Source organism: Onychostruthus taczanowskii, unplaced genomic scaffold (genome assembly GCF_017590055.1).
Source record: "Onychostruthus taczanowskii isolate IOZ18803 unplaced genomic scaffold, ASM1759005v1 scaffold3, whole genome shotgun sequence".
NCBI classification, from domain to species: Eukaryota; Metazoa; Chordata; class Aves; order Passeriformes; family Passeridae; genus Onychostruthus; species Onychostruthus taczanowskii.
Genome location: NW_024500349.1, coordinates 17223176 through 17249943, shown reverse-complemented (window position 1 = coordinate 17249943; position 26768 = coordinate 17223176). Strand labels below are relative to the sequence as shown.

Genomic DNA, 26768 nt, shown 5'->3' with positions numbered 1-26768 from the left:
CAGATTAAAAAAACAAACAAACAAACAAACAAAACTGGTTCAGAAAAGCCATGGTTCAGAACTGCCTCTTAGGTTTTTAAACTGTATTTATAGTAGAGGATGTAAATTGCCAAAATTAAACCATGACAACATGACAAAAACTCATGGAGATGATAAGGCAGAAATTCCTAGACATCCTCTCTTGCACCTTCACTTCCAAGCCCATGAACTCATTCCCACCAGCTTGGGATGTATTTCTGAGACTGGAAAGCACCTTCATGAGGAATTATTGGTTATTTTTAGTAAAATCCTTGGAAATTTTAACAATTGAGATTCAAATGTTATTAAGTCTAGTTATTTTAAGGTGCATTTTTATGATCAAAAACCATATGGGAGAGCATTTAAAGAAAGAAAATTAGTGCTCAGTTTCTGGGCTGGTCTCTGGAATAGTGGGCAGCCTCTTCATGGGGCTGAACATTGTTGATTCAGTGTTTCCTTCATACCCCATCCAGGCCTTTCTGACCACCGATCTGGTGTGTGAACATTGCTCCATTTTCCAGGCTTATAGAACCTTTTAAAGCAATATCCATTTCTGTTCTGCAGCCCAACATTTCAAGAAGTGAAAAGAAATCCATGAAGGTTAAGAAATAATTACAAATCATCTATTAGAATTACAAATATTTTTACCCTGTGCTGTTGCTTAGTGGATTGAAAATTGAGCCCACTTGGACAAATTAAATGAAATGTGGGAAGAAGACTGTTGGGAAGTGATCACCTGGTCCCTGTGTCCTGGAATTCTGGTAAGTGACTGCTGGGAAATTCACAGCACTGCTATAGCCAAATCAGATACTGGATTCAAAGGATGTGTTCCTAGAGCCTGCAAAGCTACTTTGAAAAAATCCCGCTGTACAGTAAGCATGAAAATGCTCTTAAACTGGCATTGAAAATATCCCTGAATGTGTTAAATAAAAATCTTCTATCAAATGCATTCTTTTAGGAGTGGAACAGAACTGAGTAAGGACATGTCAGGCAGAACTAGGTAATTTCTGGAATTTTGGCTCTGTGATCCCTCTCTTGAAAGAGAGACAACAGAAGCAGTTTATATCCAGGAAAAGAAACAGAGCAAATGTTTCTCCTTTGAGCAAGCAAAGAGAAGAGGGAAACTGTGACCATTGCCTGCTCTGCCTGGGCTGCAGGGCAGCTCCAAGCTGTGTCCTGTGCAGGGCAGACAGTGGAATTACAGCCAGCATAGTCCAGTGGGCTGCTCACTGCCCTACCAGCTATGTTTAGTGGTGGGTATTTTCAGCAGCAGGATTTTGTCTTGTAATCCACGTCACACAGCACCTGACTGGCAGATGTCTGGTACACAGGGAGGCTGGGAGGAATCAGTAGTTTGGGAGTGCTGGAGTTTTTTTGGATGTGATTATTTTGATCATATTGTCTTTATTCCAAAAGTGAATTTCTAGCTACACCCACAGTTCCGGGTGAATAAAAAGCCAGACCTTGCATAAAAACAGTCAATGTTCTAAAGTTGTTGAAATGGCAAGATCTTTAAAAATCTGTCAGTTCATTAATATATAATAAACCTACACCAGCTTGCCCTGAAATAATTTAGTAGGTAAGATCTCATTTTGCTGATAACGAAATGAGTTTTAGAACATTCAGGGTATTTTTTTAAAAAAATCTTGTTTATATTTACAATTCCTCGTAACTGTTTATATCCATTTAATGACTAAAAAAGCATGTCCACAACCTGTCCCTGGCTGAATTCCTCTGAACAGTTCACTCCCTCAGAGCACCATTGGCTTCCTGCGTTGGTTCAGTGACCAGCGTGATTTTTGAATCAATGTAACACAGGAGAGGGTTTACATTAAGCTGCCACAAAATGTAATCAACTGCCTAGCATACTTGTCTGAAGAATTATTAAAGCATAGAATGCAAAGTGGCAGAAATAGAAGTATAATTCTAGTAAAATCATCAAAGGATGCAATAACCGAGTTAGAAAATGCAGTGACAGATCTAATTAACGAACTAAATTACAATTCAGTCCAAAAATAATTGTCATTAGAAGTAAAATCACATTTCTGTCTGAAGCGTCTCAGCATGTTTGCCATAGTGATTGCTAAAACTAGAAAGAAACCTACTCTCATTATTTTTTTAATGCAATTATTACACACAAAAATCAGTCATGAAATCGAATATGCCAGTTTAGCAAACGATTCTCAGCTAAGAGCTTCCCCTCTCACACCACAAGGTACAGATTTAGGCTGGCTTACAGTACTTTGTTTTTGTGCTCATGTTGGAGTCAACATTATTTTTGGACTGGCTCCTTCCTCCCAGAGACCTCTTTGTATTCTGACTTAAAACAACAGACCATTTAATTTTAATATTGACCTAATTGCACATCTGAATCTATTGGAAGCTGTCTAACAAAACAAAAATACTAATAGGACATGTGCCAACTGCAGTTTAAGTTGGGCTGCTTTTAATATAAGCTGAAGAGCTTTTGTATTAAGCTCTAACAATGGCTAATACAGCTGCTGAGCTGATTACTTAAGCAACTTCTGGATATATTCACACATCAGATTTGAATTCCAAGTATTTTGCATACTGTTTCCACCTATATAATTGTCCACTGGCCCTTATCATTATTTATTATGCAAAACTGATTTTTTTTTTTTTGAAGCGTGAAGAATGAAGTAATTTAGTATGCAAACAGTTAAAACTCTCATGTGGATTCCGATTTTGTATGTGTTGATAAATTCACTTACGATGACTGACAGTGTGAGATTTTTTGGGGTCATATCGGTCACTCTTTCCATGACACTGATGAAAATGATAAACTAAATGCCAGAAGTGTCCCTGGCGCATCGTGGGATGAAATGTATAAAATGTCAGTGTCTAGCCTGTGTCTATTAATAACTAAATATGATTGTGTGTAATGAGCAGAGATTTTCATGTTGATTGAAGTATGATTTCTTTTGATCTTCCAGATGTTGCTGCTTAGAAATTCATATTGCTCTTTTGCTGCTAAATGCATAATGACCTTTTAAAACCTTTTAACTGTTAAAACCCCTATTATTTTCAACAACATAGTCAAGTTTCCATTTTTTTTTTTTTTTTAATGTTGATTGGAAGTTTCTTTCTCTTCCCATCCTCACCTTCCACTTTGCTTTCTCTGGTCTCCTCTTCCTCTCTCCTTTTTAAACCCTTCTTTTCCTCTAATACATTTCTTTAGCAAAGTTCCTGACATCACACAGATTCCTGTGTTCAGAGGAGCAGACAGCATAAGAGGGCAGGACCCTGTCATCACTTTCGTTGCTTCTACCCCCTAAATGTCCCCAGCTGTTTCCCAGCATTGCTGGAAAATTTGTCCTGAGCAACCATTTCAGGCAAACACCCAGCTCACCTCGCTTCTGAGGTAGAAAAGGAACAAAGACAGGTGTCAGAAATGAAGAATCGTGTAGTTGACGTTGATAGTGGAGTGATCTGCTCTGAAGAAAGGAATTGTGGAGCATTGTAAGCTTCCTGCATGAATAATGCATTTGTGTCGCTCATTTTTGGGCTTAGTCACACCCTGCCTTCCACATTTGGCCCCTTTATGGTTGCACCTGTGCATGAATGGTGACTGCCTGAGAGCCTGCAAGAATAAAACCAGTCCCTGAGTAAAGGCAGCAGCAGCAGCAGCAGCAGTAGCGTAAACATCTCTTCATTATTTAGCTTTTGTGCCAATCCCACGTTGGCACAAGGCTGTCTCTGGCCTGTGTGACTCAGCCATGTGAATGCAGGAGCTGCTTCTGCACCCTGAAGGTGTTTCAAGTGCTTGACTGGTTCGGTCAGCAAAGAAAGGAATCTCTACTCCTTGCACTTCTGCCAATATGAATTTAGGATGCTTCAAGGGCTCTGGAGAGGCTTCCCAGTGCCCAGGTTTCCTCCTCATCACTGCACCACTCCAGCACTGTTCACACCAGAAGGGCCTTGGGACACTACCCAGCCCAAACTCCCATTTCAAGCAGGGCCAGCACTGGCTTGAGACCTATTTCACCCAACCCATTTCAAGTATTTAGGAGGGGTCTGGAAGGAGAGCTGCACCTGGCTTGTTGTGTTTGGAACGGTGTATACTTATGAAGGGCCAGATCCTCTTTTTAGCCTCATTCTGGGCAAATGCAGTGTCTTCAAGCAGGACTCCTGTAAATTAGCATGAGGATAAATCTACTTGAAACAGTTTGACCAATTCACTGGAAAAGGACTGTTCTATATAAATACTTCCAAACCCTCCTTTGGGCCCACTAGGAGTTGGTTCAGCTCTTCTCATTACCTGGATGCTGGCACAGGGCCATGGCTCAGGTGTTTTGTGTCCTCTGAAATGGGGAGGTGGCTTATGGATCTATTTAAGCTGTTGTGTAACAGCAGGAAAATGTACCACTTCTGCTTGGGCAGTACATAAGTGGAAGAGACAAGAAAGCAAAGTAAAGCATCTAACAAAAGAAATCCCAGTTTGCCAAGTTTTTTACACCTTGTTCCTGGAAATATTCAACACAGAAAACAAATTATTGTGGTTTGAATTACAGATTCTGTGGCAAATATGACAGACAGAGCCAAACCCAGGAAGATCCTAGACCCTTGGAGGCCCAGACCAAGTCTACCATGACAGGTAAAGAGTGTCTGTACCAGATGATTATTTAGTGATTAAAAATTCTGTCTGTCATATGGCATCTTTGCGATGTCATTGTGAAAATAGATGCATCTTTTACTGGTGTCCCTGTGGTTTTGTTTGTCCCTAATGCAATAGTGACAGTCCTGGGGCCCTATTGCTCTCAGCTACCTCTGGTTCCTGTGCAGTGTACTGTGTCCTTCATTATATATTCTGGTCCCATCTGGTCTGACAAGCCTTCTCCATCCTCAGAAGCGATTACAAATAATAATGATGACAAAACCCAGAGAATTTTTGCTTTATTTTGAAAATGATTGTTTTGTGTTGCATGGTGGTGCTTCCTGCCTCTCTCTGGGGTCGCCTGGCAACCATTTGCTAGCCTCCTGCCATCAGATCCATATCGAGCAAGGGCATCTGGAAGCTGGTTTGGGATGGAAACTGCTCCCTTTCACCATCCCTGCTGCTCTTCTGTGGGCAGAGGTGAGGTTACTGTGCATGCAGTGGATTCATGACCATCTCTCTGACAGAGGCTATTTAAGCATATTGTAGCAGTTTCATTTGAGTGTTGCCAAAATATTAAAAGAAAAGCTGGTGATAATACAGTATCAACCACCAACACTGCATAATTAAGCATGCATTATTTGCAGTTGATGTTTGTCTGTTTAATAGAATTAAGGATAATTAAAGGGAAACAGTGAGGAGATATCTCTGCACAATATAGCAATCTACCAAAGCAAGTGAAACAGGGAAAGCAATGTCTCTGAGTAGGAGTGCTTATCCTGTGTGGTGTTTGCTCCTTTGTTTCTTCAATGGGTCACTTATTATATATTAAAATTATATATTTGTATGTGTACATGCATACATACATGGGTTAAGTGAAAAAGGGACAGATCGTGGCTAGGGCACATTAAGATTTTATAAGGGCATGCTCAAATTTTGAGAGTAGAGGCAATTGCTACATAGGGCTAAGATGGACAAATCCCAACTCTCTCTCATCCAGCATCTTTCCTTTGTTTTCACTGAATGCCCTGTGACTGTTCCTGTCTGATCACATCCCCCACTCTCCTCACCCTGAAGCCAACATCTCTGCACTGGCTGGAGTAAGTCCAAAGGTTGTTAAACACTGGTTTGGCCACTGGGTTTAGCTACAGGAGTGAAAGTGGATGAATGCCTTATGCCCATCTATACTTCAGTAAGATCTCCTTCTTCTGACATCCCACCTTGGGGCTAAGCTTCCTCCCCTGTGGTGCTGCAGATATAAATCACCTTTTGTAGCTGAGTAACCCTTTGCTTTAAGGGTCTGTTCCTTTAAGCAAAAGCAGTAGAAACTGTAGAGGGAGTGTGGCTAAAGATGTATGTACCTGAAACATCCAGAGCTCTGAATATATCACTAGCAGGGCCAGAATGGCCTGGGGAACATCTGTGCTTCAGCTTTGCTCAACAAAGACAAATACGTCTCACTCAGTGCTTTGTTCTTATATAAGTTTCCATATTGGTGGAAATAATTCAATGTATCTTGGTAATTCTGTTAAGGCAGGCTCACCAGTTTCCCCACTTCAGATTCAATAGTAATTGTGTTGATATTACCTGCAGGTATCTTTGTAAGATAATGCTATTAATGTCACTACTCCAGAAGCTTTATCAATACATTAATTGGTGCAGGAACGTTGACAGCCTGCCCTTACAAGTGCCTGGCTTTGAGCAACCTGAAACTGAAATGATTATTTGAAATTATGTTCATTTTTGAGGACAGTGCTCTGCAGAGGGACACCAAGAAGCAGCATCCTTAAATGGCAGCCAGGTTTGCTGAGTGGGTAACTAATGCAATCACTATTTTTGTTTGCTCCTGTGGTGAACACATACCTAAGGGCTTTGGTGAGGATTAGGGTCTCTGTGCTCAGTACCATGTTACAAACAGATTGCAATCAAATGTGGATTCATATATAAGAAAATGAAACTACTCCCTTTCAGAAAAATTGAATTCCTTTCCCACCAGGTCGATAAGTGACCTCAGACAGAGGTGGTTGAAAAGAAGAGACAGCTGCCATGGTGTGCAGCAGAGCTTCCTGACGAGGATCCTCTGTCTCTAAAAGACTCCAGCTGAGTTCCTGCAGTAACACAGAGCTTTGAGGGAAAAATATGCTCCAAGAGAAAAACTTACTGCTCTGTCTTCATTCCTCCAGCACTGGCTTTGTAGACAGGCAGAGTTGGTGGTTCCCTGAGGTAGCAGTGGCTGGCAGACTGCCTTGCTTGGACAAGGCACATGGCAAGCCCTTCCAGTCCCTGGTCCCCAGTCCCTGCCTGGCCAGTCTCTATTGCACAGATGATGGCAGATACTGTCACAGACAATGACTACTAATCCAACTAAAGAAGCAAGTCTGGTCCTCCTTCCCAGGCTTGTGCCTTCCCCTTCTCACCTGATCTCCTGTTCCCACTCACAAAGTTTTCAGGCAGATAGCTCAGAGACAACTTAGAAATGCAATCTTCCCCCAAACTGGTGTCTCCCAGCTTTTTCCACAGTCTTCCTCTAAATATTTTTTTTGGTTTTGCAGAATTGAATTTTACCTGTAGTAAGGATTGACTTGAGCTGACTTTGCACTCTTAAGCTCTGCTGAGAGCTGATCCTGAATTGCAGATTTTGCCTGGATTTTGCAGAGCTCTCTGAGGTCTAGACCTCCTGACACTGCACAAAAAGCCCTGAAGAGGTACCACAAAGGGGTAACGAGCTGCCTGGAAAGGTGGTAGAGGCCCCATCCCTGGAAATAGGAATGCTGACAGGGCTCTGAGCAACCTGATTTAGGGGAAGATATCCTTTCTAATTCCATGGGGGTTGGATTAGATGAACTTTAAAGGTCCCTTCTAATCCACACTATTCTGTGATTTTATGAATCTATGAAAGAGGCCTGAATCCAGCTGGTCTAGCTTGCATGTATGGTTGAAATTTTAGAGGCCTGGGCAGAAGGAAAAAGAGATGGATGCAGCTACCTACATCATTTTAGATTTTTTTTTTTTTTTTTTTTTTTTAGATAGCAGTCAATGCAAAGGTATAAGCAACCATAAAACTTCCAGAGGTTGCTCCTGTGTCCTATATTTGTGATGTGTGAGGAAAGAAGAGGGGACTCACTGCAAATGTTAGTTGTCTTCATGCCTTTGAAATCTGCTCCATCACCCCTTTCTATAAAGGTAGGATTCTAGTACTGGATGGTGCCATTTGTTATGTTATGAACTGTGTGGCAGCAGTTAGAGCACTGATTTAAGATGAGAATTGTCTAGCTCTCAGCTTTCCCCTGATGCAGGAAGAAATGTTCTCCCATTTTCCAGATCTCCAGCCCCGATTTACTGTATTCTGGATCAGAGCAATCACCAGCTCTTCTTTCCAAGCCACACCAGGGTACAGCCAAGCTGTCAGGAGTCACATGCAAGAGACAGCAAGCAGGGGGGACCCATGCAGGGTCAGTCCTCAGGCATGCACAAGTTTTGCCATGGCTTTCTCCTAGTTTTATCCAGTCACTCTGAACTCCACCAGCAGATCTGCCCCAGCAAGGTGCAGCCACAACAGCAGTGGGGGGATGGCTGCACCACCCTGGTGGTGTGAGAAGTCCTGGCTCATATGGAAGCTGAGAGAGGATGCAGGTGCCTGTTGGTCTGTGCTTGGGTTGCTTTAGGATCAGTAGCCTCAACCATGCTGCCTGCAGCAGCCACTGCAGCAAAGAGTGTGGGCAAAGCTGAGGCTAAACCTGTGTGGATTTGGCTGTCATCATCCAAATATGAAACTGTTGAAAAGGAGCAGTTTTGACAAACTGGACCAGTGTCTGATATTTGTAAACCAGCATGTGTCTGTGTTCATATTTATTCACACCATTCTTCAATGCTCCAGTTCCTAGATTGGTGTGAGGATAGTTCCTCAGAAATTAATAACTGTTAGAGCTTTGTGGCTCAGTGAGTTGTTTACTTCCTTACATCATTAATACTATCCTTGTAGGGAGGAGGAGTGTTGAAAATAATAAACACTCTTTCCTTCATTAACATGCTGAAGGCTGTGGAAGCAAAGGCAAGACATGACTGCTAGTTACTGTGGGGCCTCAAAGTACACAGCTCCCAGCTGGTGCTTCAGCCCATGCTCAGGTCTTTTCTCCTTGCTGTCATAAAAAAGTGATATAATCACACAAGCCCAAGTTTGCATATTTTCTGGCATATTGACTGTGCTGCTGTCTGCCTGTCTATCTATATGTATTGTGTATACGTCACTTAGAAAATATGCTGGATTTTACATATTGGGTGTGGGTATCACTTATTACAGGAATTCACCCTCAGCACTGGTCCTTGGTGGGGTGCTGGCTCAGTAGGTGGCACTATTTCCTCTGGATTTATGATCAAATCTGAGTCCCAGCACTATGTGTGGGAGCCTTAAGGCCCAGTTTGAGTCAGTTATCAGGGCTGGCTGGTTCTGTGCAGGACATGAAGCAGCACTTCTGGCCATGGGTGAGAGGGGTCTTGATTTTGACATTGTAGTCAAAATTAACTTCTGTAGTTTCATTCTGATTCTATAAATCTCTTTTGCAAATTCAGTTGGGTATTGCATTGGTTTTTTACTTTACAGTCTAAAAACTGCTGTCTGGTATTGAATATGTTGTAGTAACTCTCTTAAACTAGTTATTACTAGCTACCCCAGAAACGGCTGCATTCCTACAGCAGAAATGTGTTCCTATACATTCCTCCCCTCATAATGCTGAATCTTAATTAATTGCTGATTATAAAGTGCTTTCAGATCCCCAGAGGAAAAAAAAATGTATGGAAGTGCAAAGTATTGTTAATTATTATTTCAGCACTTTAAAAGCATGAACCTGGCTCTGAAAACTAGCCACAAAATAATGCACTAATTCCAAATTCTGCATGAGAAAACTCGAGGCCACAAGGGAATCTGAAAGGTTCCTAATTAGGCAAAACTCACAAGGCAGACAAAAACTGGAAGACAAAGGTTAAACAAAAGAGGCAAGAATATATTTCACAGGAATCCAAAACAGAAGTAGAGAAATGCAGTGAGGGACAGATACTTGGTGTGGACCCGAGGCCAGGTGCAGATGCACAGGGGAGATGCCTGCACATTAGCATACATCACTCTGCTAAACCCAGGCCTGAGGTAGCTCGAGCTTCCTTGGAGTGACACCAGGGATTTGCTTGGCCCCTTTTGTTTTGCTGATATCACAAGAGTGGAGACAGGGAATTAGGCTGGCACTGATAACTGCCTGCCATGCACTCAGGGGAGAGGTGATCATTTGTGTGCTCTTGGCTCTGCCCCTTAGGGTCTTTGGATTTTGTGGTTTTTCCACCCATCTTATTATCCTTGCTATTTTTAGAAAATTCTGTAGAGAAGGAACAAGTTGTTAAAAATACTAACTTAAAATAGAAAAAGTGAGTAAAAGCTTTGGGGCTGGATTTACGAGGACAGATCAGGATACTAAGAGGCTTTTTATGCTCTAAGTTTAAATGTAAATTTTTAAACTCTCTTCTCATCCCTTTAATTAAATTTATTTAAGCAGGAAATGTTTAATTCCCTAAATACAAAAGTTTCCACTGGTCAATTTTTCCAGGTGCTATGGCACTGTGCTTGCACAGATAGACCTTCACCTGCATGATGACTCTGAGGTGCTTGACATCTGTTTCACTGACAAACTTTCTCTCTTTCCCAACCACATCCTGAAGCCATCCTTTTCCTCCATATCCCTGCATCTTCTCACAAAACACAGCCAAACACTCCTCTCTCTACACATGCAAACCTCAGCTTTAGAGTATCCCTGAGACAAAATCCCTGCTTTGTGTGTTTTGGGACAGAAACTCAGCCACATCTCCCCTCTTTATGGAAACTTTCTGCCAGTGGGGCACTGACTGAGATAGGATGTGGCTGTCTCAGTCAATCCCATAAATTATTCTCAATGTAATAGAAGCCCTTTCCCTTGCATTTGCAACTCAGTATGTACAGACTGGGGCAGCCAGCCCTGCCTCTCCTCCAGTGCAGGTAAGGATCCAACCCTCAAGGCTGCAGAATCAACTCTTTGCAGCTTCTTGCTCCCTGTGCCTTAATGAATATGTATGTTTTTATTGCAGTATGGAATAGCTCAGATCCCATGAGCACAGCAAGCAGGGAAATGTTTGATTTGTGAGTCTGAGATAGGGAGCAGCAGTAGTTGAAATTCAGGTGCCACAGGGATTTCTGTACAGGAGGAGAGCCACGGTGTCTATATAATTTAGGTACCAAGGAGGTCTGGAAGATGGCTGGTTTGGAAGTTAGCACATAGACCAGCAGTTAGTCACCTCCAGCACCCCAGTGAATCAAACCCCAGAGGCTTCAGCATAGTATGCAATCCATATTCATATATTTTCATTATTCAAAAAGGTTTTTACCTTGCCTGGAAATTAAGCACAAAGGGCATAATTCTGGATGTTGCATGAATATAACCCTTGGCAACTATGACTGAAGTTGGTCAGTAAAACAGTGTTTCACTTTTGCCTCTTTGAGAATGGGATTTGTTCCATTCCTAACCAGATAGTTGTCATCAGACTGATCCATACACCTGCATAAGAAAGTGTATCTTGTTTTATCATTGCCGCACCATTTCCTCTTTAGGCATTCACTGCATATCTGAAGGCTCCACAGTTTACACAAGAAATAAAGAGCTACTCTTTCCTTGCTAGTCTTTTCCTGATGTTACCTGTGCTCAGGATGCAAAAGTCAGTGCTCATTTCCCATCCCTGGAAGTGTTTCAGGCCATGTTGGATGAAGCTCTGGGCAACCAGGTCTAGTGAGAGGTGTCCCAGCCTAGAGCAGGGATTTGCAACTAGATGGTCTTTAAGGTCCTTCCCAACCCAGACTATCCTGTGATTCTGTGATGAGTCTACGATTTTCTTGACATAAGATCTGGCATATAAGTGTAGCACCCTTAAGACAATGCCACAAGTACTTTATGGAGAGGTACAGCATCTCTCTCGGGCTGATCTTTGCTTAGTACATGCATGTTCTTGAGGCTAAATATTCCCAAGAAAAGGTTAAGACCAGAGTCAGTTTTTGTTTGTTTTCCCCCAATCAGTCACAGCCCAGGTACTTAGAATAAGGCTTTGTGAGGCATCCTGTGGTCTAACTGCTTCCTTTGCATTTACTCTGATCTTTGGAACTTGTAGCAACCAGTCTGTATCACTGCAGAGAAGAAAACATTAACATACAGGAAGAAAAGCAGCAATGGATGTTTAGTGTGCTAGCTGAGCCTGTGTGAGGGACACGGTGGGCCAGCTCTGCCAGCAGCAGGGGGATGTGCAGGGGCTGTACTCCAAAGAAGTGAGCTGTGAGCTTGCCTTCCCTGCCTGTGAAACTTCCCCATTAGAGGTAAACAAGTGTCATTCCTCTGTAAGATCCACCTCACAAGCCTTCCAGCACAGCTCCCTATCTAGCATGCATTAATTAGAGCATGCTACCATTACACACACCACACAGCAATCTGGGAGGGGAGTGGGAGAGAGGACCTAAGACGTGATGCTAGCTGTGACAGGAGAAAATGGATTGCTTTTCTTCTGTGTTTCAGCCTAATTATTGTACTGAGTATCTGGCTTCTCTGGTGTCTTAGAGCTTCAGGGCTCAGTGCTGAAAGCAGGATAAGTGCCAGTAGCCAGGGAATGGGGTACTCGGTATAAAACAACAAAAACATCTTCATGAAGGCAGGGACCTGCAGGACTCTAATTAGCTCTGGTAGCAGCAGGGCCCAGCTGTGATGCTGAGCCCAGATCTGAAGCTTGAAGGGACTGGCCAGCCACAAGCAGGCTCCATAGCTGTGCCAAAAAAGAAGGGAACAGAGGAAAATTCTGCCACAGTGACATGAAAGAATGCTCAGAAGGTGTCTCGGGCTCCTGTGCCAGCTGGCTGAGTGGCTGCAGAGCCTGCATATAAAGACCACTTTCTGGGAAATGGAAAGACATCTATGTTTAATATTAGAGCTTGTGACTCATTTTCTCTATTTGCTACCCCAACTGCCTAACCAAACAGAGTCTCCAATCTTCCTTCCTATGACCTTCAATCATCTGTTGGAAAGACACGTCACTCGGATGAAATGGAGGGAATTTATTCAGAAATTTCACTAACCGAGATGAAGCAACCTCTGTGCTGCATTTGTCCATCTCTCCTTGAAGACCAAAGATGAGGTGGGTCACAGAAAAGGCAGATTTTTCCATCAGTCTGACCTCACAGTACAGTCTCCATATTTTGTTGAATGCAGGAAGCTGATAACCTTATCCTTGTCATGTTTTCACAGATCTGTGCCTCTTTTCATCGTATTCCTCCAGGCAATTCCATGTCTATTTTGTACTTAACCTCATAGTTTTGATTTGCATAGCAGGTTGCCTATTCCTTTGCTTTTGCACATTTCTTTTGTTTAAGAAAGAATCCCATCCTAATCCCTTGAATTTGCCCACGATTCTGCCATTAATCCCACAAAGAAAAAAAAAGGTGCAAAATATACAAAATCTCTCAGAACCCAGAGAAAAGAGTATCCCAAAGAACATTGGTGTTAAATACTTTTGTTTACCCATGCTCTCCAAATGCATTAGTAGGTTAGAAAATGGAGATGAGTCTAGGTTAAACAGACAACTTTGTCACTTTGCAGATGACAGGCCTTTAGACTTACAAGATAAATAAGACAATTCGAGCATGCCTTTACCACTAAACATACTCCTCTTTATGTTCTTACGAAAGCTTATGCAATTGTGTACTGATGTAAAAGGCACTTTCCTGCCTGTGATTATTTATGCAATCAGTAAGAAAAAATTCGTGATGAACTAGACTTTGTGGGTCAGCCTCTGATCATTCTAATTTGAATGTTGGATGAAGAAAAAACGTCACAGGCAGCCAGAATGCTGGAAAAGAGAAGATCTGTAGGGTCACTGACAGCAGACTGGCAGTGGGTTGTCACAGTAGACTTTGCTGGTTATTTTCTGTCTTTCTGTGAATCGTCTGGTCTTTTGCTCCTTGATCACAGGCTTAGGCTCCCCTGCATGCAAGGCAGATGCCTCATTTGTGGGTACCAACAGGAGTCATGTCTAAGATGAATGTTGAACTGCTCAGATCTGTTAAAACTGAGAAACTTCTGGGCACAGCTGAAAATACAACATGAATTGCCTCAGGAGCACTGGTGCTTGAGGCTGTGATGCCAGCAGATTTTTAGGTGCCCCTTGATTTCATGAAGAGATGGGGAGAAGTCAGTGGTTTAATGTCTGGCTGATAGCTGGCAGTGAACAGAGCGCTGGGCTCTCATGAAATCCCAGCTAGGATTTTGTGTCTGGTTTGGGCTCCAGCTGAAGAAGGATAGGAAGAAACTGCAGCAGGTGTAGTGGGGGACTACCAAAATGGCACAAGGTTGAGAGCTCATGGCTCACAAGAAGAGGCCAAGAGAGTTGAGTCTGTCCTGCCTTTGTGGAGACAAGGCTGAGGGACATGCTTGTAATTAAAAGGACTTGATGGGCAGCTGCAAAGACAGAAGACTCAAACCCTTCTTAGTAGTTCCAGGCACTATAAGAATGCACAAAATGAGATTTGGGGTTTCAGTCTGAACATTAAGAAAAGATTTCAGCAGGATCCACAGCAGAGGAAAAGCTCACCAGAAATGTTGTTCAACCTCCATATTTTGAAGTTTGCATATCTCACCTACAAAAAGCCACAGGCTGGTCCCTTGCGGGTGATGAGCAGAATGATGGAGACTAGAGATCTCCAGATGTCCATTGCAACCAGCATTTCTGTGATTCTGTGATCTAGAAGATTTTTAGTACATTTTGTAGCTGAAATGCAGTTCCAGACTTCTCAAGTGAGACTAAGGCAGAGCAGGAGACTAGAACACAAAGAAAGGAGAGCAAAAGTTTTGCTCTGAAAACCAGTGCACCAGAAAATTGAAGGAATTGTATCCATATGCTATAGCAATCTGAGAAGATGTGCCATTACATTGAATGGGCTGACTGTGAGTTTCTTATCATGATGTGAAGAGTTAGGTATAACTTCAGAAGGAGCCTGCTGGAAGGAAATTGCTTGCTGGAGTGGTGAAAAGCTGCCTCAGCTGACAGCAGAACAAAGTCTTTCCATGCTCTAAAATGATTCTCACAGAGACCAAGGAGCGAGAGTGTGTGTGTGGGGCCCCTTCTATCTCTTGACAGTGGTTGTACTCTGGAATAAAATGTTGGGGAGAAAGAAGGAAATACCTTGAGGAGAGAAGTCAGCATTAATTTTACTGTTATTGTGTTTCGGAGTGAGCAATACTGAAGTCTTAGGCTTGCAGATGTGGTGATAGCCCCCAGTTTAGTCTGCAACAAAGAAGTCTGCTGTCCACACACACACACACACACACACACATCTACATCTTTCAAATACTCTTTAGCACCACTCACCACATACTTCCTATGGGATGAACATATTCCTGTAGAGTGGGCAAAAGCAGCATTTCCATTTTTTGCTGTACTCCAAGTCTTTGACCGTCTGGGCTGGCAGCTGCATGGGGAGAACAGAGTGCACTCCATGTCACCTAATCCCACGTGTAAAACTGAAGAAGGAAATTGCAACTATAGCAGGCACACAGCAGTGTGCATGAGTACGAAACCTAAAAAAGAAATAAACTTGTAGATCTCCATGGGTCTGTTTAAATACAATATTTTATTCCATTCTGTGTAGCTTTTTATACAGTTCTCATCACCATAGCAACAGAGGTCCAGCTCTTCAAATGAAATTTAGGTATCCTACAGCACCCAAATCTGTCAGCTGGGTGCTATTGCAGTCACAAAAAGATTATTAAGCTTCCACACACTCCTGTGTTTATTCAAAGTTCCTGGATACAGGTGCTGCCCATAGCTGAGAATATGCTAAATGTTCCAGCTCAAGCTGAAACAACACTTAAAGATCCCCAAATGCAGAATTTCCTCACTTCACTATCCAGTACCGTTGAAACCCTGGGAAGATGATTAAATGAGCTGTGGTTCACCTGGTGGACAGCCTAGGGACAAATATGGCCCTATATTCATTTTTACCTCTGCCAGTCTTGCGACCCTGGCAGGCCCCTCCAGCTTGCTGGTTAAAGAACTGATGTGTGACAGGCAGGTTCAAATTTTGCTCTGAATCATTTGATGCAGAGAAATATGACTCCTCTCCCACATCCTACTATAACCCTCCTGCCAGCTCTCCCTTTTTGAATGAACATGCTCAAGCAAAAATATTTCCTCTGCACAACACCTTCCCCTCAGGGGAATGGTTCGAATTTTGCCTCAAATGAAGCAAAACCAGGGAACTGAGCTGGAGTTTCCTGCAGTGCAAGATTAACAATCATCTGTCATGGTTTGGTTCCATTATCTTTTTGCAAAGGGAGATATGTACGCAGGGGGATTTTTAAAATATACATATTTCTGTGCATATAAATTGTGTCCCTCTTTGCACTCTTCTACTTGGCTGAATAGTGTGTGTATACCTAGCAGCATTGCCCAGACTTTGCATGCATAAATATTGTTGTGTACATTTTTTATTGCCCCTCGCTAAATAGCTCGATGTATGTGGAATGCAGTGACGTTTATGCTCAGGCAGCGTGCAAGGCTGTGTGAGGATGTGCCCTGTGTGATGGGGGAAGGGGATCTCCTTGACACAACACTTATTAGTATCATCAATCACTGGGGATGTCATTTCCAAATTCCCTTTCCCTTACCTAATGTGCTAAACCTAATTCTTTATCACACTAAAAAACCCAGCATGAAAGATGGAAGTGATAATAAGAGATGGCTTGCTCTACTGTACAGGGGCAACGTCAGCCTGGCACCTTCTAGAGGGATTTCCCATTTTCTCTCTCTTTCCATGTAGGGTGCTCTGTATCTGCTCAGCCCAGAGCAATTAGAAGCCCATTGCATCCCTATTTTACTGTGGCTTTATTTACTTCTGGCTCCTCAGTGAGCTCTTTAGTTGCTGGAGTCCCTAAGTCAAGTATTTTGCTTGATTTGTCTGCTGATGCTTTCTTGGCTTATTTGCTAATGCATCCAGTTCAGGACACCTCCGAAATGCACTTCATTAATCTCAACAACCTAAGGCTATATATTTTTTTTCCAAGTCTGGCACTAAATTAGCCAAAGACCTTTATCAAAAACTTGCCTTATTGAATTTGCCAGTCCTGTCCTACTTGTGCAAATAATTGCATGTCTGTAAAACTTGGAGGGAGGAAAACAGCAAGCCATGTGTGGAATCTAAACTACTGACTCAAAACTCCCATCCCTGCCATGGACAGTGCCAGGATCTCATCCTATATGTGCTGTCACTTCCATTCCATATGCAAGTCCTCTTCCTGTCAATGAATTTAACTCACCAGAAATCATTGATTTCCCTAGGTTTGTTCACAGGATTGTCCTACACTCAGACTCCTAATGGAATTAATGGATCTGCATCCTGCCCACATAGATTATAGCACTGGATTTGGGCTCAATTATTCCTGGACGTGACTTTGTTTTACCAGCAGACCTTAAAAAGACACAGTGTCTTCTCTCAGTTGTCAGAAAGGGGATGCCAGAGAAAGAGAACAGAAACATATGAAAACTGTAATAGTAAGGCAGGTCAGAAGCCTTAGGAGGAGATGACCTTCAAAATTTCATGCACATTAAGGGGAAAAAAAACCCAAACAAGCTCTGTTTTTCATAAAGCAGGGAAGGTGCATCCAGTGTGTAAAGCTTTTAACACGAGCATAAAGAATCAGTGAAGCCTGACTCTTAGATTTGATGAGAAATGAGTAAGACTCAGAATACAAAGTTGTCACCAATTAGCAGCATCTCAGCTAAAAGTGTGAATTTTTAGAAAACTGAAAGGATTCAAGAGTTATTTTTAAACAAAGAATGGGTTTTAATCAGATGAAGAGATGGATATTAGGAGGGATGCTTTATGAAGATCCTTTGGGAATTTGGTTGCTTAGTGCCAGGAGGAATGGTACTTAACTAATTTTTTTTTTTGGTCTCTTTTTTTTTTTTTTTTTTTCACTTTGAACATCTGTAATTCCCCCAGTGACTACACAGTCCCTCGAGCTAGACCATTGGGACTCTCTGTTCAGATGCTGTCATGATGACATCAGTCTTTGTGGCAGCATAGGAAATATCATTGTGGATCAAGGCACACCAGGCTGGAGATTCACCAAAAGCAGAGTGTTTATATGAGTCCAGTAAGACTGACCTCACTGGAAAGCTCGTACTCCCAGTGAAAAAATCTGAAATATGAAAAAAGCTGAAAAATCACCAACTCAGGCTGAGAGCAGTCAGGATTCACTAGAAAATTGGGAGAGAATGTTTCTGACACAGAAGCTGCCATAACAGGAGATGTGCAATGAGGGGTCTACTTTGACACCTGGATTTGTGGTGTTGCACCTCACTCACCCTGAGCACCTCCCATGCAGTCAGGCACCAAAAACTTTGTTACTTGAATGCCCCAGGGGCAGCAGTGAGCATTCCAACCATGAACTCTGCTATTTGCCCAGAGGTTCTGAGACCCCCAAAACTGCTGTTCCTTTACAGAGAAGGTACCTGTTTGCTTAGCTTCCTCACTGAAAGCCATGTTCAAACAGCAACAGCTGAAAAAAAAAAAGCTTAAACAAGGTATTTGAAATTGCAAAAGCTCTTCTGAGCAGGGATTGACTACTACACTTACCCAGTGCTCTGTACTCCGTTCTTGGTTAGCTTTTAGACAGCTCTGTAAAATTTATTCTCCAAGGAAAATATAAAATCTTTAAAGGCTAGAAATTTTCAGTATTTCTATGTGAGATGTATCTAACTTAAGCAAAACTTCTGCTTGCTACAACCTAGATATTTATGGTAAATGTGCTCTGATCTTGTGATTTCACACCAAAAGGGATTCACGCCACTGCCAAATATCCAAGGAAAGTCACCATAAATCTCCTTGTGTCCCACTGAATACCCATAAAAAACTCCTACCAGATTAAGTCTTCTTTTCTAAGCTGTAAGTACCTAATGGAAATGCCTTTTAACACAGGGACGCTACAAGGAATGCAGCAAAACTTTAGCACTGAAACTACAAGTTTCTTGTCAATAGCTTGTTTTTCTCCCCAGATCCAGAACTGCAACTCCTCCTTACAGGAAATACTCCAATATTCAGATTGTCTGAGGAGTATGTGTATTATTTTAACCTTTTTGTAGAAGAGCTAAAGAGTAAAATATTTAAATAAATTGTAAATGTAAAATTATATGTGAATAGACACAGAGAGTAAACTTCAATTCCTGCATATTTTGTGAAGGTTGAGAGAAATTTTTTTTTTTTTGCATAAAATCTGCTATGAGAAAACATTTAAAAACATTTCACTAAATAATGTGGCCATATCTACCAGAGGCAAAGGAGCAAACCCTATACAGATTATGAATTTGAGAGCTATTTATCTTAGCTAGACCATAACAACCAACTGCAAAGAGAGACAAAGCTCTTGCCCCCAATGTCTGCGTTTCCACTCCTCCTGGACAGGTGGCATTTAGCCAGGTCTCTGTGGTTTTTTCAGTAGAATATTAAAGAAGATGAAAAATTGTTGCAAAGATAGAATTTTCTTGCGTACTTTGAAACTAAACAATATTATACTCCGTGACATAGAAATTTTTTGGCAGTTAAGTATCTTATTATTCACACTTGGTCTTCATCAATAACTGTAGTCCTGTAAGACCATTTAATAGTGTGCCTGGTAAATTTTCTCAACAAGTCTGGAAGATTTGTTGTATTTAGATCCATACCACAGCCATTTGGTTGGCATGTACTAAGAAAAATATTACTTCTGCAAATCCATCTAGTCAGGTACTGAGGTGCCATTCAAGCTAGGAAGGTTATGAAGGCAGTTGTCCCAGTCTTCTTGCTGCTCAAAGGGCTGTGCAATAATTTTGGCCCAGGAGCCAGCTGTAGGCTTATTTAAAATATCAGCAACTTTCACCTTGGTGTAAGGTTTAGTGAAACTCATTGTTTTTAATTTGCAGCTTTGAGAAGTGTAACCATCTATGTTTTATAGATTTTTCTTTTCCTGTGAGGAAACTCATCAACTTTGATGTCTGTAACTATTGATTCTCTGCATTAAGGGATTGGTAAAACAGATTAACCACAACAGCGTGTTAATTAAGACCATGTTTCAGCTTTCCAAAATTACTCTCTTTTTGCAGAAAGCTGATGAATTGACTGGCATTAGAGACCATCCAGCCCAAGGAGCCAGAATGTACAAATCACAGGGGAAATCATGCACATACCCAAGAGAAGGTGTGGAGAGAGTGCAATCCCATTTTCACAATGTCCTGTGTGGGTCTGTTGTGTCCAAACCTTTAGTGATGCTAACAGGATATTCTGCATATGCACAGACTGTCAGATCTTCAGCCAGGCTGAGACAGGATTTGCCATGCATGAAAATTCCAGGAGGAGGGGTCAAGACTAGAAACAGGACCTTGTCCCACAGAAAGATGTTCTGCCATACAAAGTCAATCAGCCCAGGAACCTCTTCAGGTTTTCTATGCTACCTTCAACTAAAGCAACAATTTGTCTTCTTCCATCGTTAACTTTCATGGCTCTTGTGCAGTCAGGCTTTACTCTTTGGAGAAAGCTTGTGGTGGGTTTGTGCCTGGTCCAGAGGGTGCTAACCTGAGCTGGGACATCATCTTGGCTGCCCCTGGGTAAATACCTCGACTCTGCTCTTGTCAGATTCCCCCTGGGGTGCTGTGTCCAGTTCAGGGGTCCCCAGCCTTGGAAAGACATGGACCTGTGGGAGTCAGTCCAGAGGAGGCCACAAAAATGATCAGAGGGTTGGAACACCTCTCCTACAAAGACAGGCTGAGAGAGCTGGGGTTGTTCAGCCTGGAGAAGCCTTCAGGAGGACTTTAGAGCTCCTTTCAGTACCTGAAGAGGCATACAAGAAAGATGAGGAGAGAGGTTTATCAGGGTTTGCAGAGACAAGAGGTAATGATTGTAAAAAAACAAGGGTAGATTTAGATTTGATATAAGGAAGAATTTTTTTATGGTAAGTGTATAGAAACACTGGCACAGGCTGCTCAGAGATGTGGTAGATGCCCCATGCCTGGAAACATTAAAGGTTGGGTTGTACAGGTTTTCAGAGCTACCTGATCTAGTTGAAGTTATCCCTGCTTACTGCAGTAGGGATGGGCTTTTAAAGGCTCTTTCCAACCCAGACTGTTTGACAAGCCAATGATTCTGATGCAGGCTGGTAGTTAGTGCTGCTATTCATTCAAGTTTCACTTGCATTGAAGTGTTAGTTCTGCAAATGCCCAGTGCTCTTCTGATGTATTCAGTCAGAGAAGATGATGAGAGTTTGCTTTTTATGCAGTGATGTGGATTGCTTTTTAAGCTATTCTGTCTTGTAGTTAGAAAAAATTGAATCAATGTCCAAGGGGTGTCTCTGGTGCTAGATCAGGCTGGGTCTGATCCACTGCCATGTGGGCAGAGAGTCACCTCCAGCAGCAAAACCCCCTCTCCATTTCTTCCCCACACTCCTTACCTAGTGCAAGGATATCCAGCAGACTCTTGCCCCTCTTAACATCATGTAAACTGGAAAGTTTTTTGTACAAAAAACACATATTGTTAGCACAGCACTTCAAGGTCATGTACCTTTCTGTATCCAGTTATTTAATTTTCATTTGGATATGTAAAAAATCTGAGGAACATGAGCTTTTGAATTTTGTTTAAAAATACATCTTTTCTGGGTAGATGGGAGTATGCTAAATGTGTGTATCTTTTAGAAAAAGCCTCAATTTTATTATTGCTATGATTTCCCACTTTCACTGTATTCTGGAAGGAACAGAGTTATTTTGTTCAGAGATTATTTTAGCTGGTTCTATCCATTTTCCTTCCCCCCTCCCCAGAAAGCTTTCTTTTAATAACAGTTGTTTTTTCTTTGCAACTGCTGGGAAGAGGAGTCCAATAAACCCCTCCTTAGGTTCCTTCCAGAAATAAAATAAAAAACCCATCTTGGCTGTCATTCAGGCCTGCCTTTTCATTAATTCTATTTCAATGTATTTTATGTGACCGTGTGCCTGCCTTTGCAACAGCAAGGAATCTCAGTGGGATGGAGCAGCTTAATCGATCAGCAATCCTGGTCACCCAGAAAGAGTGTTAATTGGCCTCAGTACTTGAAGCATGTGACACTGCCTGACCTAATCATCAGAACTGGAGAAGTCAATAAATTAGAGGGGAAAATGCAGATGGATAAAATAAAGACCCAGCTCTATACAACACGCTGTGAACATCGTTCCTGAATAGTGCTATATGGAAAAGCCAAGTTAAGCATTTTCTGGATAAGGCCCAGGGGAGCTGAGAGCAAGAATAATTTCATGTTTTCAGAGTTTCACCTTTTAGTCTTCCATCACGTACACTTGATATGTCTCAGCAATTTGTCTGAAATCTCCTAACTGAACCTGTGAAAATTATTCCTTCTCCCCCTCTAATAACCAGCAGTGTAGCTCGCCTCGCTCCTGCGTTCCCTGGGGAGGGACTGAGGCTGGCCAAGCCAATACGACCTGGTCAGGGGTTTGGCAGGGACATGCCCAGGCTCACCTCCCTCTGAGACAGGAGCAGTGTTCCCACAAAATTTGATGTCTGGGTTAAATGCTGCAGGTGAGATCTTGGCTCCCTCTGCCTCCATGGGAGCAGGTTGGCTTTGTCACACGGTCCAGTATTTAACTACTGATGGGCAAAAAACTTCAGGCTGCTAATTAATACCGAGGCAGAAGCTGGTGGGAACACCTCCCACAGAACAGCCAGAGAAGGAGAAGGATTGCCTTCGGAGATAGGGCAGTGTCCTGCCAGCCTTATTAAAAGTGCTCCCTCCCCTGTGCTGCAGGAGGAAGACTTTGCTCCCTGGAGCCAGCAGGGATGACTTTCCAAGTGTTGGCTGCAAAGGAAGTATCATGTGCAAGCCCAGGCTGTCCAGTAAACATGGAAAGGACTGCCCTGGTGACTGAAGTGTGTGGGATGTAGGCCCAGGCAGAAGCTGGTGGGACAGAAGAGTTCAGAGTCCCAAACCTGCCATCTTATGTGGAATGGCTGTGTAGGGATAGAACTCTTAACCACCCTTCTGTGGGACTAGGCAGTGTCAGGATTGGATGTGGAATAATAAAGCCCTGTGTCCTGCCTGCTCCAAAGGCAGTGAGTACTGTAGTGAGACCCAAACCTTCTCTTAAATATTTAGAAAAAGAAGGAAATCAATATAAATGCCTAGTAAATGCATCTGACAGGCAATGATTTAAAGGGAGGATGGTGTAAGGTGTATCACTGTGCTGGTTTTGTCTGGGATAGAGTTAATTTTCTTCACAGTTTCTAGTACGAGGCTGTGTTTTGGATTTGTGCTGAAAACAGCTTTGATAATGTAGAGCTGTTTTTGTCATTGCTGAGCAGGGCCAAACACAGAGCCAAGGCCTTTTCTGCTTCTCCTGCCAGCAAAGGTGGCTGGAGGTGCACAAGAAATTGGAAGGAAACACAGCCAGGACAGCTGACCCCATTTGGGCCAAGGGGTATCCCACAACATATGGCACCATGCTCAGAACATGAAGAGGGGAAAAGGAGGGAGTGGAGAACATTTGGAGTGATGGTGTTTTTCTTCCCAAGTCACTGCTATGTGTGATGGAGCCCTGCTTTCCTGGGAATGGCTCAACACCTGCCTGCCCATGGGAAGTGGTAAATGAATTCTTTGATTAGCTTTGCACATGGAATGGCTTTTGCTTTACCACTTAAAATGTCTTTATCTCAACCCATGACTTTTCCAGCTTTTACCCTCCTATCAGATTTTCAGTTTCCTACCAGTTAGAACGACCTTGTGTTGGTGGAATCACTGGAGGGGACTGGAGGAAGGGGTACTGCTGCCAGCCAGGTGTGGGGATACCAGCAGATCCAGAATAACTCCCAGATCTCAGCACACCCAATGTGATAGCGAAGGGTTGGATGTCTCCTACACCAAAAATTACAGATGTCCAACCATGAGTAAGTGAACATGTGCCTGGTAGGAGTGCTGTGATGCTATTTTATCCAGCACAAATGTCTGGAGGGACATTTATCCATCTGTTGGCTGTCCACATAGCTGTGCTCTTATTTATTCTCCTTGTTTTTTCTATTTTTTTCCTGCTGTTGTTTATTTATGTCTAGATCTGTGAGAGATATATATCTCTCTATATCAGCTCCGCAGATATTTGCACAGATAAACATCTGTTGCAAGGTATGGTCCATAGAGAGAAAATACTGTGTTAGCAGAGAAAGCAACACAAAATTGCAGTCAAAACTGATAGGCACTGTCCTATTAGCTGCAACTGGTCAACAGAATGCATTTCCAAAAATAAAGCTTAGGGGAAAAAATATCAGAGAGAAAGTTAGCAAGGCACTACAAACTCATCTGTTTGCCCTGCAAGTGCCAGAAGATGTTCAGAGACAGCAGAGCTTCTGATGTTAAGTCAAATGTGAAAGGAAAGTAGATTGGATTATTGTAGCCTGGCAGACATGAAGGAACTTAAGGAATAGGAGCAATAAAGTCTCCAGACCAGCCAGGTGAAAAGCGCAAACCTGTCCTGTCCCCTCTGTCCATAGCTCACTTTTTCCCAGAGCCAACAAAAAACATCTGTACCATATCCTTTACCTGCTGGCCTTTGAGTGGGGCAGGCAGGATTTTTAAATAACAATAATAAAGCTTTCCATTTTTATTTTAATAAGGAAACATTTATTTTTTTTATCAGATTACCAGGCCTGCCATGATTTACCTCTGAGCCCTTTGTTCGGCTAATGAATTTATGCCCCTGTCTCTAGGGGAAGAAGATCTTGTCATTTACAAAATGATGCCATTGTCAGCATATCTCATGCTGAGGATGAGGCAGGGAAAGAAATCCCTGTTCAGCTTCCCTGGTGCTGGTCTCTCCTTCCTCCTGTGTTTGGTGCTGTAAGAGGGCAGACCATTGTTCAGTTCCAACCCTCTTCTGCTCAAGGGCTGCTGTCTGGTCTCAGAGCCTTTGGGGTCAGGAGAGGCCACAGTGTGCAATGGAAAACCTCACACCTTTGTCCCTTCTCCCACCAGGAGCTGCTTATTCTGTTACTGCACAAAAGTTCCTTCATTGGCTCAACCTGGGCACAAAGTGAGTGGAACATGCTCCCCTATCCTTCACCAAAAGGTTGAATAAGAGTGAAATTTTTGGCTGAAACACGGTGAAAAGAAGGCTGGACCGTGGGCCAGGAGGTGATTCTGCATCTCTGGCATGGACACAGTGCTAACCCATATGGCAACAAAATCCCCCAGATGGCTTCAAACTTTGCTGGAGACAGTTTGCCTTCCATCCCCATCTATTCCTGAGTCACTTCACACCATACCATTCTCTGCTCTGGTTCAGGATCCCAGAGCTGCTGCCTACCACCTTCACCCTCATTGTGGGTACCTGGTGAATTTAAGGGTGAAGATGGCTGAGGAGCAAACCTGTGTCACAGTACAAGGGGCAGACCTAAGTCCTGGAGCACTATCTGGTATTGGTTTTGTAGTCTCTAGCTAAAAAAGAAAAACAGATGTCTTTTTTCCCCCTAAATTCAAAGTGCCAGTTTTTCATAATCCTCACACAAATCTGGCCTATGCAGGGCCAATCCTCCCTCTCAGCTTTGTGCTGCAGTCCTCCTGGCACACCAGTGAGGATTTGTGGGAGCTGGGTGTAGCAGCTGCCTGTTGGCAGTGCAGAATTCCCATAAGGGATGAGTGTCCTGCTCAGAGCCCTGAACTCACTGGGGAATGGCAGCTTTCAGGGGAGACCTAAAGCCCCTGGCCAGGTGGGAGTCCTTCCACATCTCATGGTGCTTTCCTTCTGCAAGGGAGGCTATTCAGTCATGTCCTGCCTGCCTGCCTGCCTGCCCAGCCTGTATTTTCCACTGGGAATAGTATTTTTCTGCTCTTAGTCCACAGATAATTCTGGGCTAAGTAATTTACCACTGTTTCTTTCTCTCTGCTGATTTGGAAGAAAGCTGAAAGGATTATCTGGGACTACTACTTAATTTTTAGCTGTTTGGATTAGAGGAAGCAAATCCCACCTTCTATACCTACATTACTTACTGAAGGGTAGGGGAGCAGATGGTATGGGAAGAGAAAAGTGTGTAAGTAAATACTTATTAGAGGGTTTAGAAAAATATCTGTTAGTGGTACAGTGCTGTTCACTCACCTCTTGTCTCCTGGAAGGTCTAACCTGCCAGTGCATTCCCTGACCCTAGATATGGGCAAGAGAACTTAATAAAGTTTATCCTTATGCTTCCTTTCCTTCTTGCCCAGCCCTTTATATCTCACTGTGCATTAAAGGGAAACTCAGACAAGTAATTAAATTACTTTTTCCTGACTTAAAATACTTAATAATATTAAATGAGCTTTCACGGAAGCCAAAAGTAAAAGCTATAATGGCATTTTCAGCCAGCATTAAATTGTTAATTAATTGACATACATTAGAAATAGTGTAACTTGTGCAGCATCAGCCATCCATTCTGAAGAAACATTTAAAATGGGATGGTCTCAGTGACTCACACTGGTCAGATGCAGTTAGACTTGTATATATATGTACAGGAGTCTGCTTTAGGAGGGGGGACCAGCACTGGTTATGTATGGCAGGGCTACTTGTGTCTGCCATTTACATAAATCCTGCTTTTACAGGACTGGAAATCACCAGAGAGAATTGAATAAGCTTTTCCAAGACAGCATTCTGCTAAAAAAAGAACTTTTGTGGACATTTATGTGGTTCTGTGCACTTTAGATGTTGTGTGTCTTACAGAAAAGAAAGTTAGATGCAGAAAAAGAAGATCTGTGAAGATCTTCCAGGATAAATACCTACAACACTGACAAAAAACATGTTCTTTTTTTTTTTAACTGAGAAGAAAAAGATTATTAGAGACTGAAATTTGCTCAACAATTAGATGACAGCTCTGGCAGATCACTGCAAAGATGCCCATCCATTCCATTCCTTGGTGAATGTGATGATACAGGAACCTGGGCTGCAAGCTCTCTGCTGCAGAGCAAGGACCCACACCTTTCCTGCAAGATTCTATTCTTGTGCCTCACATCCTCATGTCAGAGGGGGACCAGCCTACAAAGTACATCCATCTCCATTT

The 26768-nt window shown here is 42.6% G+C and overlaps 1 protein-coding gene across 5 annotated transcripts in view; it reads left to right on the top strand.

The window, feature by feature from the left end:
* DNAJB6 (DnaJ heat shock protein family (Hsp40) member B6) overlaps positions 1-26768 on the top strand; it is a 182851-nt gene that overhangs the window by 115332 nt on the left and 40751 nt on the right. For 4 of the 5 annotated variants that reach the window (XM_041408329.1, XM_041408332.1, XM_041408334.1 and 1 more), the window contains exons 12-15: positions 583-779; positions 3218-3498; positions 4551-4633; positions 12666-12820. The gene's annotated coding sequence lies outside the window, so the exon portion shown is untranslated. The remainder of the gene's footprint in view (positions 1-582; positions 780-3217; positions 3499-4550; positions 4634-12665; positions 12821-26768) is intronic. The other variant, XM_041408330.1, reaches the window with a different exon arrangement.